At 41.0% G+C, this 21402-nt stretch overlaps 2 long non-coding RNA genes across 2 annotated transcripts; one reads left to right on the top strand and one right to left on the bottom strand.

Annotated features, from left to right (window-relative positions):
- Nucleotides 1-1608: 1608 nt before the first annotated feature.
- LOC124270903 lies at nucleotides 1609-5498 on the bottom strand. Its single transcript, XR_006896901.1, has 3 exons — nucleotides 5397-5498; nucleotides 3749-3902; nucleotides 1609-1696 (listed from the first exon to the last, which is right to left on the bottom strand). It is a non-coding gene; the product is annotated as an uncharacterized LOC124270903 (long non-coding RNA).
- Nucleotides 5499-12565: 7067 nt separating this feature from the next.
- Nucleotides 12566-20842, top strand: LOC124270902. The gene is made up of 3 exons (XR_006896900.1): nucleotides 12566-12780; nucleotides 15185-15187; nucleotides 20830-20842. It is a non-coding gene; the product is annotated as an uncharacterized LOC124270902 (long non-coding RNA).
- The last annotated feature ends 560 nt before the right edge of the window (nucleotides 20843-21402 follow it).

Genomic DNA, 21402 nt, shown 5'->3' with positions numbered 1-21402 from the left:
ACGTCAATGCCTTTCCAGCATTTTGTGGATTGCTTTCCAAGAAGATCATCGTCCCTGAAAAGAGAAGTATAATCAGGACTTTCCTGAACGAATTGCTTTGTGTCAAGGGCCATGTGCTTGTTGTAAAACATGTCTAATTAATCAACGGTGCAAAGTGTGTTGAAGGCACATGCGTAAATGCTTCGAGCTAGTCGAGGTTTGATACAAACGCTCGCAAGATTAAATTATCCTCTATCCTGATTAATGTCACGGACATAGGATCCCATCCACAAATTGTTCGTAGCACTACATCATTCGTAATCCTGTGATAAATTGCATAGTTACGTAAGATCGGAAAAGTACGTACAAATATATATTAGCAAGATTAAAATATACTCTATCCTCATTGAAGTTACGGACCCGATCCACAAGCGTTCGTAGCACTACGTCATTCATAATCCTGTGGTAAACTTCATAGTTACGATAACTCGTAACGCTACGTACAATATATACGAGTACTAGGAAGCTCAAAATATCCTCTATCCTCATTAAACTACGGACATAGGACCCCATCCACAAAGCGTTCGTAGCACTACGTCTTTCGTAACCCTGGGGTAAATTGTATAGTTACGACAGCTCGTAACGCTACGCACGCTTTGTACGCCGGGACCATGGATGTAATACACAAGGACAACTTATGTCTCCTTTCATATTAAAAAGGTACATTGATTGAATGATTGTTGTTTAACGCCGGAATGTTTCAGCCATATGTCGGCGGTCTGTAAATAATCAAGTCTGGACCAGACAATCCTGTGATCAACAGCATAAGCATCATCAATTGTGCTACGATGAGCCTGAGTACCCGATCCCTTTAGCCGCCTCTTACGACAAGCATGGATTGCTCAAGATCAATTCTATTCCGGATCTTCACGGGTTAAAAAGTTACAAACTTACCGTTTCAAGCCAGGCTGCAATAAAGAAGTTTGTTATATTAATGCATACAGTGTCAGAATTTGTTTCGTATGTTATATATGCAATTATATAGCATAATCAGTCAAATCAACATTACATGGGAGCCCATTCATTTTCCAAGTTTCACATTTTTTCTCTCTTTACACCAATCGGTCTTCACTTTCTGAAGAGTGAGTGAATATTACGCCGCTTTTAGCAATATCCCAGCAATACCACGGCGGGGGACACCAGAAATGGGCATCACACACTGTACCCTTGAAGGGAATCGAACCCAGGTCTTCGGCGCGGCGAGCGAACGCTTTAACCACTAGGCTACCCACTGCCCCGTTTCTGAAGATAGTTTGGAATGGTTATTCGCTTGCTGCAACGTTCTGTATTGAACAATTTAACCAGCTAGATAAGTGGTGAATCAACCAAGAAATAGATGTTTCTGTCACTGAATAAAGTATATGTTTGATGTTACTACTCGTCACGATTGCTACTTATATTCCTAAGTATAAGTAAACATGAATCATTTTAATTTGTATTGAAAACGTCCTCAGACTGATCAGTTATCTGTTGATCAGTTTACGGTGGATGTTTTAATTGCTAAAGTAACACTTGGGTGGCATGTGACAGTCCCTGCCATGATGTAACGTACCAGGCTGGTTCGAATTCAAGGCTCGGAGAACCAGTGGGAACAGATCCTGTGTACGGCAACGTTCCCACACTATCACAGGTGGTGGAGTTGAAGATGTCGAGATTTCTGGAAAAGAACAGAACATGTTGTTGTCTGGACAACTGCTTTCCTGGGCAGTAGAAATATACAATAGCTCAAACTATTTCCCTAAGTCTGAGTAAAACGACTAAGTTTTTGATAAGTAAAGTATCGCCAATATTATTTTATCTTGAAAATAGAATAGTATCAGGAAATATACAATACAGCACAAATCTCTCCTGTTTCCAATGTTGCATCTGTCACGTGGTGTTAAGATATACGTGATATGGTTCGCTACGGTCAACGTCATGTCAGTTTTATTAATAATGAGAATATAACGCGTCTTTTCCAGGCTAGATATCCTGCTCAAAGCGCACAATCTGATCATTATGATCCCGGATAACCCAAGCTGCCTGTTAGGCGTTATAAGGTTAGTCTCACGACTTATCCCACCGGGTACCCATTTTCTGCGGTGTGAACAGAGGCAATTTTGAACAAACCCATTTCGCTAAGGTGAGACCACATGTATCACATATGCTTCTTTGTGGGGCAGGACTGAAGTCCTAGAAACTCCCAGAAGTCAAGCTGCCAAACACGTTCACCCACCCAAGACCTCTCGGCGCCCAAAGTTGCTTAAAAACTTCAGCTGATTGTGACCTGAGCGCTATACACAAGACCACACGCTGTACGTCAGCGTGATATGTCAGCATGTCAGCTTGTTGAGGGAGGTAAAGCCGGACGTCACACAACAAGTGCACGTCTACCCCTCTGGTGAAACCTTCTATGATGCTGAAAGCCTCGGAATGTTATCAGGGTAAACCCAGGAGTCGATCCAACATGACTCAAGCACGTTCAGTTGGTACAATTCTACGCATTGAATGGCGGCGCACCTCTATTCGCGAACCTTACGTATAGAATTTCGGTACACGTCTATTACGTCCATACGGCGAAACTCTACGTATACGATATCGGCGCATCTCTACGCATTAAATGGCGACGCATGTCCACTAGGCGCAACTCGAAGTATAGAATAGCGGTGCACGTCTATTCGGTGCAACTCCACAGATTGAATGACGTTTCCTTTGATTTCTTTCCGAGGCTTCCCGAGGCCCCCTCTGATAGAAGCCAGGGGGGCGTTGTTTAGCCGATACGCTGTGCAGCGCTGCGCTTCTATTGGCTGAACAACGCCTCGCTGCATGCATCGCAGCGCTTCGGCGTGCAGCGACTGAGAGAGGTGCTTCCTGCGTAAGCGAGCGACATTCAAAATGGCGTCACGGCATGTCATTCTGCAAGGTAGCAGAGAAAACTTGTCCCTATTGGTCACAGAAGAGCAGACAAAACGCCTAAAAGCTGTCCAGATGTAGTGTAGAGTGTCTTCTCATGAGTTGTTGCGCACACAATTCAAAATCATTGCATGGAATATCTTCTGCAGCTTCGTGTGGCTAGTATCGGTGATGTGTTTATATTGGACGACGTCATATTGAATGAAGCGCTCACACAGCAGTCCGTTGCCCGGGAAAGCAGGCAGCGTAGCGCAGCGAAGCTTGCAAACTTTTGCTGAACAACGCGCCCCTGATGTACCAGGACGTTGAATAAACTAAGTTGACGTTCCAGGTTAACGATGTCTCTAACAAGTCAAATATACGATAATTGAATCTATAACCAAAATGATGACCGCCTGGTGTTCAGTGATTGAAAGGAATTCATAAACAAGTGATTGTGACGTATACGGAAGTATATGGCGGAGTAGCTCGTGGTTTACAAGGCATTAAATTACATTTGTGACGTCATTCCATTGTCTGTTCACTCCATTACTTTTCAGGAATGGAGCGATGTGTACCAGTTTCAAAATAAAACCTTCATTTTGTCATTTAATTTTGATAACAGCAATATTCCCAATACTTCGAATGTAATTTAAGTAGGGTAATATCCTCGTAACTCTCCATTCCTTAAAAATAATGTGCCTCGGCCCCTCCGGGGCCTCGGCTCCATTATTTTTAAGGAATGGAGATTACTCGGACATTACCCTCTACGTCATGTATACTCTGTAATTCCTGAAAGTGAACCACCTTGAGTGCAAACGACCATTTAAACACTTACGCATCATTTGGGTAGACAGCGTAAATAAGCGACGTACAAGAGTTGATCCTTACGTCCCCACATGCATTGGCTTTACAGCTGAGCAGCTTGGAGCATCCGGTAGCAGCGTTGTGGATCCACAGACCTCCAGCGTTATCGCAAAATACTAGCCTGTCTTTGGTGAAAAGAAGGTCCAGGTTAGAGTTTGTAGATTCCAAATATATCATCATATCAAAAGGTGTGAAGGCGGCTTACATGCTAACAAGAACGTTTATTACCGGAACAATGATGAATGATACAGGTTATTTCCTAAATTGTTGTCTGATGGCTGGAGGTAAAATATTCAGTTTATCTAAAGACGAATATAAAGCAGTTTACAGCTTAAATAATAAAAAAAATAAGGTATTATTTTCAGAAAAGCTAATTTTCATTCAGGTGACGTAAACGTGATAGTATAAAAGATAATCCGGAGCAGTATTAATTGTCTCCAACTTTTAGTATGTCATTGCCATGGTTACAATGAAGTTGTTTCCTGTACGTCGGCCACATGATCCTTGATTAGTCTTCAACACAAACATACGTTTGGCACTATCAAAATATGTGAATGATATGTTATTAAGTTTAAAGTGCTTGACAGACATTTGGAAGTTGAAGAACATGGACATGGATCTTGTATACAACTTCCTTACTTCAGATAATCATGTAATCCCTTCTTGGTTGAATCCTGAGTTAGCGTCAGAGTAAATATACACACGTTCATGTCAACACAAGTAGGATTAATGTACAAAGATATGATGAGGTAGGCAGAAAGATTATAAGAAGGGGACGCCGGTTACGTACACTGACGATGAAGTGATTAGATTTGGCGAAAATACAACTAACTGACTTTATTAGATGAGGTCTATTAGCCACAATCGTATCACCAACCATCAGTGAGTGAGTTTAGTACCACGCCTCTTGTAGCAATATTCCAGCAATATCACGGCGGGGGACACCAGAAATGGGCTTAACACATTGTACCCATGTGAGGAATCGAGCCCGGTTCTTTGGCGTGACGAACGAACGCTTTACCCACCAGCTATAGGCTCACACACCCCACCCCCCACCCCCCCCCCTCTATGGTGACTGAGGGGCGGTGGCATAGCCTAGTGGTTAAGGCGTTCAGCTGGGTTAGAGTCCCCACATGAGTACTCACTCACTCACTCAGTCACCATAGGACACCTTGGTTGTCTTGTTGTTTATGTAACAACTTTGTTTTGTTCGTTTGACGGCAATATACCAGCTATGTGCCTGTAAATAATCTATAAATCTTGAATCACCCACTCACTGCAAATAATCGAGACTGTACCAAACAATCCAGTGACTGACGTCATGAGCATCCATCTACGCAAAATTGTCCCCTAAATCGCCTCTTCCGGCAAGCATGGTTTGCTGAGAAGATAACTTCTGACCCGGATGTTCATGGATGTATCTTTTGTATGATCCTTTCATCAATATATTGTAAAATTACACCATGCGCTGCTGTGAGAGGTCTTACTGAAATGATGATGATGATGATGATGATAAAGTCCAGCCGAATGACAACACGTGATGTACGCAGTGACTTCTCTGCTGTTTCTAACATAGGCTTCGTCGTTATATTATTACCTTTCTGTGCATATGTACTTACCATCGTCAATGACATCGAACGAACTAATGTCTACTGGAAACTTGAATTTGTTTTGTAAATCTCCACCTGTCTTGTTGATGCATTCGATTCTGTTGCAGTTGACGTAATACAATCGCCTGCAACGAAATTGGAAGGCAATGTTTATGTACATTCTCTCTTCAGTTTAAAATTTAAAATAAACCAAAATGTTTTTGCGCTACAGTCCAAAATGTATCTATGATAAGTGTTTTTCTACAAAATAAATCAGCAATGTGCTTTTTGACTGTCACTTTCAGTCTGTGTTCAAGATATGAGTCCTCAAATTCTGAATCTTGAAGTGTCGTGAATAGTATACAACATGGACATGGATATTTTCTTTAAATTTGTTTATCATCGTGTCTTTTATAATCATTTAGGAATGTTTGTTTATGGCCTTGTAAAATACAGAGTAAAACAGTGATGCGATAAGTGTGTATGATATATACAACATCACTATAAGCTAGAATAAAGAGAGCGGTGGTAGCCTAGTGGTTAAAGCGTTCGCTCGTCACGCATGGGTACAATGTGCGGAGCCCATTTGTGGTGTCCCCCGCCGTGATATTGCTGGAGTATTGCTAAAAGTGGCGTAAAACTCAACCCACTCACTCACTAGAATAAAGATATGCAACAACATACACAGAACATTATTGCCGTTTCTTTTTCAAATGAGCATTACTATTGTGTAAATTATTGATACAAGACTGTGAAGCCAGCCTATTATAATAAAGCACATGCAAATATGTATTTTGTTTGTGTATTTTTATGGATGATTGTTTTTTTTATTCAAACTGAACATGAATACTGTGTGAAATTCAAACACAAAATTGTGAAGCTAGCCTATTAAAATTGAAATACGTAACATGTTCTAATAAATAGAAGATTGTTTTTTCTGTGAGCACACATATTGTGTAAAATACAGAATTATGATCGTGAAACCAACCCGTTATAAGTTCTGATTGTGCCAGGCTTGCAGGAGACTGTAGCAACTTCGGAGACGCTGAAATCATTTTGGTTAATGGACAGGATTTTGTCAACTCCACTTCCGGGATAATCAATGGCGACGAATAATGTATCAACACAATATGTAATGCCAGTCCCTTGTCCTTGGGGTGAGGTTAGATCTAGATGGTACGTAAAAACACAGAGAGAAAACGAAATCATTTAATTTTTGTTTGTTGTTTAACGCTCTCAACAATATTCCAGCTCAAGGCTGCGGTCTGTACGAAAATAGAAAGGTAAATGGGTAAATTCTATATTCTGCTGTGTGGCAAGAACTACAGCAACACAGACATACTCGAGTTGAATATTTTCAACACATGATCAAGTGCAACTCGTTGTTCGTAAACCATGGGATTTAAAGATCTTGGATTGTTCAGAAAGGTTTTTTCAGTTCGTAATGTTTTGGATAGTTGATGATTATATATGGGTGTGTACAACGTTGGAAACCCGTGAACATCCGGGTTAGAATTGGTCTTCAGCAACCCATGCTTGTTGTAAGAGGCTCCCAACGGGATCGGGTGGTAATCGTATCCCAATTTCGTAGATCGATGATCATGGTGTTGATCACTGGATCAACTGGCCCAGACTACATTATTTACAGACCGCCGCCATATAGGAGAAATATTGCAAGCAAACAAACAAACTACGTTGGGAAGAAATTTCAACAATTAAACTTTCGACCATTTATCCTATTACGTTTCATGTTCGAAAGTTGTCTGATCACGGTTTCAACCTTCAAAGGCACAGTAAAACTTCATTCACAACGTTTAATGATAGACCTGGGGAGGGCGTAATACATCAGTGACTGACATCACGCCTGATGCAATTCCCTTTTCAGCTTGTATCATATGTTCCCGTGAATTTCGTTTCATGTGAACAGTTGACTTGACTTTGCATGTGTTTGTGACGGATGCCAGTAGCGAGGCAGGATACGTTCACCTCTTTGAGAACAGTGGATCCGTCACTACATGACACTGATTCATAATTGTAAACCAAAAGTCACTGTGTTCTTTAATCTGATTGGTTGAAAAACGTGATCAAATGGTATTTGATTCCCGGAAATTCTTTGCGTATTAATACATACAAACATCGCTCACACCATTGTATTGTTACGTCGTCAGCTGTGATGACGTCATTAAAATCATATTGTGACGTAGAGTCCGAATGACGTCACAAATGAGCAGTTCCAGATGCTACCATTGGAGACAGCCGAAACGGCCGGCTGATGACATTTCACTGCTGTACTCGTACTCGATGTCAATGAGTGCAGACACAAAAACGTGTGTGGACCTTTTGGTTTACTTTTGTGTTTACAATGTCGATAAACATCATGTGTTGGCCAATTTCCGGGTGTTATTGAGTATTTGAGGCACGGGAATATTTCATTTGAAACCTCCGGCTGACGCCGTCGGTTCCAAATGAATTCCCGTGCTTCAAATACTCAATAACACCCGGAAATTGGCCAACACATGATGTTTATCTCCTACACACATACTATTAATATAAGAATCGCAAAAGCAGAGATTTCGTGTGGCACTGAACCGTTTCGTCGCTATTGAAAAAGGCAAGTATATGATGTCACGTTGATATGTTACATCATAAAACCCTTTATGCATTTTTACTTTTTATGTTCTTTTATGTGTTCTACAGTCACGGGGTTCTTCTTAAGAACATAATGACGCACCTGTTTCATTAGCCAGTGTAGTTTGAGTAAGACTTGGGTTGTCCAGACATATTACCACGAAGGGGTCTATACTGATGAAGTACACGGAGAAGGACTCATCACTCTGTCTCTCCCCAACTGTGATAGCGCTGATATTTGAGTTAGCATCGATGCTTTGCAGAATCGTTCCAACTGGGTCAACAACAGCAATGTCGGACGACTCATCACTAGCAACAAGCGCTGCACATCCCTCAACTGAAAAACATCATAGTAAAACATGATAGGTGTTACGGTTAATAATTTGCCGTGACAAAAGGTTTTAAAAGTCCCCTTTGAACCAGCAAAATAGAACACAGACAAGTCTAAAATATTCAATAATATATTGAACAAACAATGAGCAAGCTACAATGAATCACAATACAGATTTCTCGTAAAATGCAATTGAGTCACAAATCTAAAGTATTGGGTCACAAACATAAGATATCAACTCACCAGAGTCTTGACATTTACAGTTAGAGCAGATATACTGAATGAAGGTAGTTTACAATGAGAGCATTCAGGCATGCAGTGTCAGTCTTGAATGTAGGTCAGACGATGGCGATGACAGACATATGTACACAACTCCAGTGATATGAAAAGTCCGTGTAATTCCGTGTCGCACAACACAACAACCAGCCTCTATATAGCTCTCACACAGATTCTAGAGAATTCCCGTAAAGCCAGGCGGCATCATTATCCTCTCAGAACATTCACGAAAGGCATCGTAAACACGAGACGTGACAAGACCCGGAAGTCAAAGCAAATAGTTATACAAAAGATTGCCCCTAGGGAGGCAACTCTGAAGCGCTATCAAAGGCGTACCCCTACAAATTTGGGGCTACCTTATTGCGACGAACATGCCATTGAACATACATGATGCGAGATGTGACCCACAACCCACACTCAAAACTTTAAACATTATGACCCATAATAATTATCACTCAATCAATGATATCACAAATTACAAAAACACACTCTCGTAACATAGGGCATATTCTGTTAGAACAATATATTGCGGATATAGTTGTAGGATTACTGTTTCCAATTGCACACTGAACAAGAGGTTTATGTGGTGTTTCTAACATTTATTATTTTTCTCATTACACACCGTTTTTAACATTTTTAGCAGGAATATACACTTAGCTGACAGAAAATAATTGGGTATTTTTTTTATGGCTGAAAGTTAGGCTTTTCACATTTTAAAAGTTTAATGTGTCATTAGGGATCCAAACAAAGGCGGTTCCTGCTCAGTGCATGTAAAATAGAAACAGACATGATACCGAAAAATGGCTCTGGCGTCGCATATCTCAATTAATGTGCGTTGAGTGAGTGAGTTGGTGGAAGGGAAGACACACGCACGCGCACGCACACGCACACGCACACACACACACACACGCACGCATTCACTCATAAGTAAATTCAACTCATTGTGCTATTAGACTTTTTTGAGACTATTTTGAAAGTCAGATTTGTTGGTTTCTATACTTACGTGCAGGACACTCAGTAGGTTTGATCGCATTCAGATCTGCAAGTTGCGCTAAAAGCGCAGTTAACATACTGTTTGCTTCTTGTAGTTGGTTTTCGAAGCAAGTCGTTTCTGAGGCATCTAGCAACAGATAAATACAAATTGTTACCTGTTGTTTACCTGTGTGTGCAGTTTCACATCACTTGAGTTTATATGGAATGGTCTTACTACACAGTTAATATCAGCCTACATGTTATACGAATCCAAATGTTTCCCGAAGACTTCCATAGCAACATTATACTAGTATATTCTTAAAAATTAGCCAGGCCCATACTAGCCATAACATATACATATATGCAGAGTATGGCCAGCTTAGTTCATTCCTTTTCCAAGCGCAGGAACACACCAGTCCCAGTTCCGCACCTAAGGTCACCTACTTGAAAACATCTACACATTCAGCATAAGTTTTCGTGCTCTAAATATTGAAAAATATGGTCAGTTTTTATTACTGGATGGATGTAGATTTAAAAACACAAACATCTAACACAAATTCAGCCAATCACAGCTGTCAGAATATTCCGTTTGTACTGAAAGCCCCAAACAATACTAGTGTACAGTACACAACCCTGTGCACTTACAAAACCCACGAATCCGTTGGTAAATGACCAGATGATGCCCACATGAATACGTGTAAACACCTAGTTGCGGCTACAGCAACGTGCAGTAAACTTGGACAAAGCAATCGGACCATGTGTCCCAGCTGTGAACGAGTACCTCGTAAGGGTGGGAAAGCCACATTAACTCGGCTGCAAGAGTTGTAAACTGCCATGAGAGTTGAGATTGATAATACGATGTGCCCCTTGAGATTGACATCCAATGACGAGGGAAAAAACCCAAAGCGCCTTTGAGCAGCTGAGCTGTATATAGCCACTATACAAATATTAGCAAAATAAAAGAACGAAAAGTGCTTGGTAAACTACGGATGGGCCGGGTACTTTGGTTGTACCTTGACGATCGAGGGTCACAACTGCAGCACATGCCGGTCACATGGCACATCTGCGTGACCGACAGCGACGAGCAACACATGGAGCTGCAACCTTGCAAGGTACACGTCAGCCCACGGAAACACCAAGGCACACGGAAATCAGAGTGGTGTAAATGTTATTATATTCAAAATGAACAAGTTTCTCTTGGCCATTTGGTCAGCTCCATGTTTCACCAAACCTGGACATAGGTTAACCGACAGGCACCAAAACAGGGCAGGTGTAACAAAATTATTGACAATGACAGTGTCGGGTGTGAACACCATTCTTGTTGCAGGTGAGGGAGCGGCGCCACATTGAAATCTATGGTGTTTCAAATGTCAAACATCCCTGTTGAGCTAGCGCTGGTTCTGATCCTGGCGTAGGCGTCAGACCATGTCATCCCTGACATATGGTAGATGTCTCGAGGAACACCTAGCTAATGCCCCCAAAGTCTTTTACAACAGGTGTGAGATGTGTTTGGGCGTTACGTCCCTGTATTTGTTCAAAGGGAAGAACATGATCTCGAACGAGGCTTCCGACATTCAAGATACCGTTAGCAATGATGAATTGTGTTCTTCCATACCATACAATTACACATTTACCCCAAAACTGACGTAGAAGAGCGCATACCGTTATCCAGTTTGCCATAACAACATCAGCATAACCATAGTCATGAGTGAGGGAGTGAGTTTAGTTTTATGCTGCACTCAGAAATATGATCAACAGCATGAACATCGATCTACGCAATTGGGATACGATGACATGCGTCAAATAAGCCAGCCAGCGACAAGCATGGGTTGCTGAAGACCGATTCTAACCCGGATCTTCAGTATCTTAGAAAACATTTTCATTCCGTGAAGTTTAAGAGTAGTGTTTTATGAACACTCACTAGGTGAACGATCTTTGTGCCCTTCGAACACGCTATCACGCTCCGAACGAACATGTAAACTGTTCGTCGCACTTTGACAGGCGTGACAAATGTAAATCACGACCTTAAAGTCAAGTACACTTACATAACCAAAATATTTGATTCATCAATACGTATTTGTAGCTTCCTTTTAATAGCATGGTTTCATGGTAAATGGCAGTACTCTTTAATGTTGTGTTGGTAAACATACTTATTTTTCCAGCAAAATAACGTAGACTTATAGGAAAGGTTTGGAAGCAGAGATTTTATTAATGTATATGTGAGTACAACACAGCATTCGGACAACGAAAGTGGCCACTTAACAGTGAGTGAGTGGGTTTAGTTTAACGCCGCTTTTCGCAATATTCCAGCAATATTACGACAGGGGACACCAGAAGTGGGCTTCACACATTGTACTCATGTAGGAAATCGAACCTGCTTTAGAGAAATAGAATTGACGTCTTAAGTTGGTGAGCATTGCAAAATCATTCTGCACTACCACATTTTGTTCCAATTTGAAAAATCAACAGCAATCTGTACAATCCTTCTTCATTCAAATTCCACTCTTTATCACTAATCGTTTTATTTAGTTCATCGTATGTTTGTAGTTACGCACTGCATTATTGACAAGACTATTTCCATGACTATCCTCATGAATAGTTATGCAACATTGTTAAAGCACAAAAAGCGGAGCATAAATTACAATCAAAATAGTCTATAATGGACAATTTATTTAATCAACTAAACTCCTTTTACCGTTGCACGTTGTCCCAAGCACGGTGATCTACCTTCAGTTGGTGGTGATCTCAAGCCAGTTTTTATATTGCATTGTCCATAATATTTGTTTAATTTTAAAGTAGCATGCTAGTTTTAATTCTCTATCGGTGATAATGTAGTCATTTTACTGTCCTTTGTCGACAGTGATTTTTAATGATTAAATTGCGTTTATTATGAATTTCATTAAGTCACGATATGGCTGAAATATTGCTGATGTGACTATAAATCTTAATTCATTCATTTGCCTAGCAGGTGTCAAGTCAAAGATGTTTTATTGTATTTCAGGCCTCCGGCCCATATACATTGGAGTAACATGCATTATACAATCACATACAGCTTGAATACAGAGATGATTTTAACAGAATATCACGCTTAGACATTGCATTGTAAATGTATTGTGATCGTTTTAAGTTTATACAGTTGTCATAAGTAGACAGGAATTGTTTAAATGCCACAGTTGGTGACTTGGAGAGGTAACATTCAGGAATATAGTGTTTACGTAAATCTATGTAAGCTGGACAGACAAATAAAAACTTTCGTTTTCAATAGATAATTTACACAATGGGCAAATTCTTTTATATCTGTCGATGGACATACGTCTTCCTTTATTAATCATTAAGTTTAATAGTACTAATCGAAGTCGTATTAATGAATTTCTCAACTTTTGGATGTTAAGTGTGATAGGTACTTTTCGGGTTGGAGTAGGGTTTCAAACATTCTAATTACTGCTTTCTTTGCTCTCAAGGCTAGTTGAGCAACCGATTTTTTAAAAATTAATGGTTGTATTAAACATAAAACCAAGATATGTGTGCTGATTTCTTACAGTTACAAGTTGATTGTCGAAACTCCATCTTTCTCTTGACGCAACTGAGCCACCTTTTCTGAAAATGACTACATTTGTTTTATCAAGGTTCACGGATAGGTTCCATGTCTTTTGTGTAACGTTCTAAAATATTTAATTGCGTCTGCAGCCCAACAACTGATTCTGATAAAAGAATAACATCATCGGCAAATAATAGTATTAAGATTTCTATTAGATATGGAAACATTTGGACACCATGTTTTCCCTTTGCCATAATTTCGTAATATAATTCATTGATAGAAAAGGCAAAGAGGATGGTGCTGAGAACACAACCTTGTCTCAGGCTGATCGGGCAGTCAAAAATCAGTTATATCATCACCCTTTAAGCCCAGAATTAAGTAGAAACGTAGAACTACGTGGAAATATACCAGTCTCAAACAACTTATTGAAACACTTATTCAAAAACAGCATAATGATTGATTGTGAACACTTCAACATTTCTACAACAACTTGGTCCAAGCCAGCTGATTTTCCGTTTTTAAAATGTATCAACGCTTCACAAATTTCCTGATCTGTAATGAGTGAATCTAATACAAGTGCTTCTGGGTCTGTAACATCTTCAAATATCATACTTATTGCATCATCTTGCAAATCATTCAAAACAGAATCATTTGTAAAATAACCCTTTAAAATGAGCAAGCCATGATGTTTTAGTAATTCTATTGCCTATGATTGGTCTATTCTTGAATTTTCGTATTTGTCCCAAAACGCTGTTGGTGAACCACTTGCATTGTGTGTCCAAGTAGACAAAAGGCTTTTAGTTACCTAAGCAGGGACACCGCTCGTCGGTGATATTGAAGACAGGCTGGAAGTCACGCTGAGCTTCTTGTAGTATGAACATAATGTCCCCAGCCTTGATAGTCAAAGTCTCGGGTTCCAAGTCACATCGTTCTGTGGCCAGTGATTGCGTTAGAATCGCCACGAGAATCACGATACGTCTTACGTCGACCACCGCCATGTTGATCCCGAATGTCAAACTGTCTCAACTTGACGCTGTTATAGGTATTGTGAAATAAAGTGGACCGATGTATCAACCGAAATATATGTCAGCCCACGTGATTATAGACACCAGGCTGTTTGCAATTGATTTTGAGGAAAATACTTGCAAACGTCGGCGACTTAATGTCAGACCAGTTGACGCGTATCTACTGTGTGAACTGATTAACATTGGTTGCCTTCATGGCAAATCTATCATTTAGTACCCATTCGGCAATGGGTGTGTAGGTGTGGTTTCACACCGCTTTCAGCAATAGTCCAGCAGTACCAACAGAAATGGGCTTCACAAATTGTCTTGATGTAAGGAATCGACGTGACGAGGTGTTCTTGGTGGCGATATTAGTGTCGATATAATAAAGATGATGTGGTGGTAGGTGATGTGGTGGTAGGTGATGTGGCGGTAGGTGATGTGGTGGTAGGCGATGTGGTGGTAGGTCATGTAATGGATGGTGATGTGGTGGTAGGTGATGTACTGGATGATGATGTGGTGGTAGGTGATGTGGTGGTAGGTGTAGTGGCGGTAGGTGATGTAATGGATGGTGACGTGGTGGTAGGTGATGTGGTGGTAGGTGTAGTGGCGGTAGGTGATGTGGCGGTAGGTGGTGTGGTGGTAGGGGATGTAATGGATGGTGATGTGGTGGTAGGTGATGTGGTAATAGGTGATGCGGTGGGCGGTGATGAAATGGATGGTGATGTGGCGGTAGGTGATGTGGTGGTAGGTGGTGTGGTGGTAGGAGATGTAATGGATGGTGATGTGGTGGTAGGTGATGTGGTGGTAGGTGATGCGGGTGATTATGTGGTGGGTAGTGATGAGATTGGTGGTGTGGTTGGTGATTATTAATGTGGTGGATGGTGATGCTGTTGGTGACTTGGTGGGTGGAGATGTTGTAGGTGGTGACGAGGTGGGGGTGATGTGGTAGATGGTGATGTTAAACAAGTACAGGCAATATTTTCGAGATTCAACCTTATTTTCACTGTTATATTTAGCAGCGATGACTAAGACACCATATGCCATACATCTGTTGATATCTGTGCAGACAGTCGTGAAAACTAGCCACCTAACCCTGCTGCTCACCATACGTTACGTAACTACATTTAAATTTTTTGAAATTTACATTTTGTCAGCCCAATGGTTAGCAATCGATTTGAAATATTCATTTCGTCTTCTTTCACTTGAATAAAACGACTGCTTCATTTATCAGCATAACCAGGCACGCCCCCAGAGCAGTAAGGCAGTATTACCAGGCATGCCTCCAGAGCAGTAAGGCAGTATTACCAGGCATGCCTCCAGAGCAGTAAGGCAGTATTACCAGGCATGCCTCCAGAGCAGTAAGGCAGTATTACCAGGCATGCCTCCAGAGCAGTAAGGCAGTATTACCAGGCATGCCTCCAGAGCAGCAAGGCAGTATTACCAGGCATGCCTCCAGAGCAGCAAGGCAGTATCACCAGGCATGCCTCCAGAGCAGCAAGGCAGTATTACGAGGCATGCCTCCAGAGCAGCAAGGCAGTATTACCAGGCATGCCAAGGCAGAGGCATGCCTCAGGAGCAGCAAGGCAGTATCACTAGGCATTCCTCCAGAGCAGCAAGGCAGTATCACGGCAGGCATTCCTCCAGATCAGCAAGGCAATATTACGAGGCATGCCTCCAGAGCAGCAAGGCAGTATCCAGATCAGCAAGGCATTCCATGCCTCCAGAGCAGCAAGGCAGTATTACCGAGGCATGCCTCCAGAGCAGCAAGGCAAGGCAGTTCCTCCAGATCAGGCATTCCAAGGCAGTATCAGATCAGCAAGGCAATATTACGAGGCATTCCTCCAGATCAGCAAGGCAGTATTACCAGGCATGCCTCCAGAGCAGCAAGGCAGTATCACCAGGCATGCCTCCAGATCAGCAAGGCAGTATTACCAGGCATGCCTCCAGAGCAGCAAGGCAGTATTACCAGGCATGCCTCCAGAGCATGCCTCATGCCTCCAGAGCAGCAAGGCAGTATCACCAGGCATGCCTCCAGAGCAGCTAGGCAGTATTACCAGTCATGCCTCCAGAGCAGCAAGGCAGTATTACCAGGCATTCCTCCAGATCAGCAAGGCAGTATTACGAGGCATGCCTCCAGAGCAGCAAGGCAGTATTACCAGTCATGCCTCCAGAGCAGCAAGGCAGTATTACCAGACATGCCTCCAGAGCAGCAAGGCAGTATTACCAGTCATGCCTCCAGAGCAGCAAGGCAGTATTACCAGACATGCCTCCAGAGTAGCAAGGCAGTATTACCAGACATGCCTCCAGAGCACAAGGCAGTATTACCAGACATGCCTCCAGAGTAGCAACTGTTCACTGTTGGCATGCCCTAACAGTGAACTGTAACAACTGTTCATTACAACGGTTATCCCACCTATATTACATCTAATAGGACAGGGTGATTGCATTGTTTATCCTGTCCGTCATACTTCCAAAACGTCATGGTTATTTCGATGTTTAAAATAGCTATATTACATGTAAAAGGTCAAGGGGATTACGATGTTTATTGTACCTCAATTACATCCAAAAGCTACGACTGTATACATGTACTTTTGTGAATCATATTGGCAATTAACAACTCTTCTGATGGGATATCTGGAATTCGTTGTTTATGTTCAAGCCCGTGAAATGAATGCTAGTGTTTGAACATGAAGGACATTATCTACTTGAAGCAGACCCTCTCCTGCCCGGGCAAATGGTAAATTTCGATTGTAGCCTTCAATAGTTTTACAAGATTTCCATGCAAACAAAGTGTTATATCCCGTGCAAGAGGGCATATCTTATCTTTTAATGATGTAACGATGCATCGAACTATCGATGGATTGAAATTGTTGAGTCTCCGATAGCATTAATCGATGTTAGTAACGAAAAACTATCGATGCATCGATAATATGCGTGACTATCGATCGTTTAGTAACTGACTTCCGTTGATACAGGACAATATAGGAAGTACCGGATTCGTTCACTTTGATTTCGAGTTATCCTCCCCTGTTACCCCTTAAACAAACACGGCATGGGGGTCGGAGTTTGAAATTGTGAATATCAATTAGCTTATGTTCAACTGTTTACTTGATCTAGGTTTCAAGTTTCTTGTCAGTTATTATTTCATATTTATATGGGGCGGTGGGGTAGCCTAGTGGTTAAAGCGTTGGCTCGTCACGCCAAAGAACCGGGTTCGATTCCCCACATGGGCACAATGTGTTAAGCCCATTTCTGGTGTCCCCCGCCGTGATATTGCTGGAATATTGCTAAAAGCGGCGTAAAACTAAACTCAGTCAGTCAGTCATATTTATATAAACTATACATTCATTTGGGAAATGAGACGATTGAAGGAGAATAAGCTCGTATTGCAATAGTTGCAATAGTTGGTCTCAATAAGCTATCGCTATTGCAATAGTATGTTGCAATAGACTATCGCTATGCCAATAGTTGTTTTCCCCTCAATAGTCACCCCTATTGTCTATGCTGGAAATTGCTGAAAACGTTATGAGTAAAATGTCACGCATATCTATTCCCAAGTAGTGGACTATCCTTTACTTTTAAAATAGGTTATTACAAGTAGTATGTTGAGTTAATAACCAAACTGTAACACATCCCCAAACCTGATCGTGTGAATCAGTATAGGTTTGGGACGCTTCAGGCAATATCCCTGGATTATCTATCATGGCTCCCATATTCCTGAAGACCTCATATATGCTTTGATGGTTCTGATTGAATCCTGAACCTATAAGTATAACAGAAGGAAAACAATCATACTAATTAAAGGTCTGTCTCAGCGCTAACCAGCCCGAAATGTAAACATAATTACAGTAGTTTCCTTGTTCCTCACATGTGAAGTTGTCGTATAATCTCTATAAATTCCGGCGAAAACAATAACCTAGTGATTTAAGTTTTAGTGAGCGAGTGAGTAATGTTTTACGCCGCTTTAGCAATATTCCAGCAATATCACGGCGGGGGACACCATAAAAGGGCATCAGATTTAAATGATATGATATTAAAAATCCCAACGTCATATTTGAGCATTCGTCTGCTCAACTTATTATCACAACAAAACCAATATATTTGCGTTGATACAGATTGAAGAGAGCACCTGAAAAAAGTCGGAATGGCAGGGTGATAGTGGGTAGTAGGTAGGGAGGTAGTGTTCCTGTTGTCATCCAAAGGTTCTCAAACGTTATCGGCTGGTTCAGGCCTTGATTTAGGTACCGTTCCACTTCATCCTAGACAGGTCCTAAGTAACAGCCAACAGCAATGTTATGCTTCCTCGAAACAGTCTGCTACAACACGTGGTGGGCGTTATTCTGCTGCAACGTCGGCTTTACGTCCCTGCAGAGTGTGGAGTATGATCTCCAACCATGTCATCCCAGTAGCGTTCCTCATTCAAATTACCATTGACAATGTGTTCTTCCTCGAGTTGTGATGGTAGCCTAGTTGTTAAAGCGTTCGCTCGTCACGTTAAAGACCCGAGTTCGATTCCCCACATGGGTATAATATGTGCAACCCATTTCTGGTGTCCTCGCCGTGATATTGTTGGAATATTGCTAAAAACGGCGTAAAACTAAACTCACACATCGTCTGCAATCTCGTGATTAAAAATCAAAACAATATATAAAAATACTGTTTATTTCATTTTACACATGAAAAGAAATGTTCCTGTCAATATTGCTTTATCACAGATCACTGACAAGAACATGTGGCATAGAACATGTACAGAACATTTCAAAGTGGCACAAATAATCGTGAGTATTCAACAAGGATTTAGAAGTGCTAAAGTGAGTGAGTGAGTGAGTGAGCAAGTGACTTCTCTTGGGATTGTTAGAACAATGAGTCTCCACGGTTTAGAATAACGCCAACAGCTGATGTGGTGATGAAGTGGAACTCCTCTTTGGACAGTATCACGGTGTCTCAGGACAGGTTGTAAAGCTAGTACTGGCATCTTAGCATAGATTATTAATGATACGCGGCAGATTCGTCGTCAATAATTACTTGGCAATACATCTTAGTAAAGGTGTGTTATAGCAGAGGCAACAGGAATAATCAAGCTGAGAATAAAGTAAAAAGGATAAATCTCGGAAATAAACTATCATATTTTAAGCTTGAAGACTACAAGGTCATTGCTGATAATTGAAAAATTCTTGGTTTCACAAACTAAGAACAATTTTTTAAAACTGTTTCTACAGCAACATATCTGTTTGCACATTTATTCCTGTTTATATTAAAAGAGCAACAAATACAAGTTTAAGTACGTACCAATATATGCAAGAGCATGTTCAGACTTAATGCTACTTTGCTGTTGCAATTTGTCATCATTCAGAATGATAAAATGAGAAACTTGACATACCTGCACTAAGCATTGTATTTTATAAACATATTCTTGTACTTTCCCATCCAGGATTCGAACCCACATTTATCCAGTCGCGTGTAGTAACAGGAGGGTTGTGAATCAGGATTTGCGTTCTGACAGCTGTTGCATGAGTAAAATATTGCCAAGAGAACGTCATCTCACCCTTACTTTGTCAGCCTCTAGTCTGTATAGCAGCGGAATGAATGACGGCGATCTATATGACAAGGATATAGGCAGGGGTGCAGTTGTGGAGTCTTGCTATAAGCCAGGAGTCTTTATTCCAGCGGAATGACGGCGGACTATATGCCAAGGCGATGTTGTGTTCTTTAAGCCATGATTCGTTGCAGCAGGAGGATAATCATGAGGATGACACATGGACGGGAAGGGGGCGATGTTCCATTGTTTGGCATCTGTAGACTACCAGAAACTGGAAAAAATAATAATACAGAAACACAAAATGAGTCGTGTGCCTTTGAATTTCCGGAAAACATGAAACACTGTTTCGATAAGGTATGTTCATGCAACGTCCTACTGAAAGTCAGCTGGAAGCGACCATTTTACTACTCTCATAAATCACCGATCGGCAGGCGAAGCGGCCCAGCCATCAAAACGGACGCAATCCGCTGCGTGGAATAAATTTACGCTCGAGGATTCGAATCTCCCTTCGGCCTGAATATGTTTCTGAAATGGTAACGAGCACATGAAACTGTCATTCCTTTATCGTAAGTCATTTCCAAATCCATTATGAACAAATTTGTTTGTTGTTTAATGTCACACTCAGTAATATTCCAGCTATATGCAGCGGTCTTTAAATAATATGGACCAGACAATCCAGTGATCAACAGCATCAATATCAATATACGCAGTTGGGATACGATGACATCAATCCAGTCAGAGAGTCTGACCACCCGATCACGTAATCGCCTCTTACGACAAGCATGGGTTACTGAAGATCAGTTATAACCCGGATCTTCACGGGTTGCTTATGAACAAGCTACGTGGTTGTGATGCATTATGGTTACGTAAGAAGTCTTTCTGAGAAATTTCGAAGGGCATTACCCGTGCCATAGTAATCTCAGAATGACCTTGTTTCAGTTTTAAACACGGGGAGCTAAAATGGGGTTGAATGTCGCGTTTGGAGTCGTTTCATTTACATAGCGACGTGCTATCCAAGCAGTTGCTCTGTCACCACGGAGGTTCAACATATCTTATACCGGAGCAGCGACAGATATTAATATTAATTTAGTTTGCGCTTCATAAACATGCAGCATTTTTGACTTACAAAACATAATTTAATTACTAATTTCAGTACGAAAAGTTGACATTAGTTTTCAAATTCGTACCGTCAGTGTGGTCTTTTTCTCTTGGAACGCAAATAATTTCACAAATAATTCTTCCCGAATAGAAGAGATGACTAAGAACAAACTGTCCAATAACTATATACTGTAACTATCCCAACAGTGGGCTTGAACGAGATAGACATGGTCAAATCTTATGAACAGTTAATCACTCTGATCGTTTAGTTCCCTACTTGCCAAAAATAGTCTAAAATGCAAGTATGCATCTTGTTTAGGGAACACAAAAATATTTTCAAAACATCATGCACGGCCAAATCACATAGGTTTTGAAAATGAAGCTAATAATCTTTCATTTTAATTTTCTTTTGTTTGTTTGTTTGAATGGTGAAATTATCGAACTTTTATGCAAATTAGCGTTTGTATATAAACGACATGACTTCGTCCAGTTATCAATAAACAACTACAGTGTTAGAATATTTTTCTCACCTATTGCTTTACAAAAATGAAACTTGTTTAGCGAACAAAAGACATTTTCAGAACATCCAACATGGCAAAATGACATGTGTTTTTGAATAGGTAGCTGTCAGTGTTTTACGTTTTGAA

This window comes from Haliotis rubra, unplaced genomic scaffold (genome assembly GCF_003918875.1).
Source record: "Haliotis rubra isolate DU_JTF1 unplaced genomic scaffold, ASM391887v1 Scf1559, whole genome shotgun sequence".
NCBI classification, from domain to species: domain Eukaryota; kingdom Metazoa; phylum Mollusca; class Gastropoda; order Lepetellida; family Haliotidae; genus Haliotis; species Haliotis rubra.
This window is presented reverse-complemented; position numbering and strand designations above follow the sequence as displayed.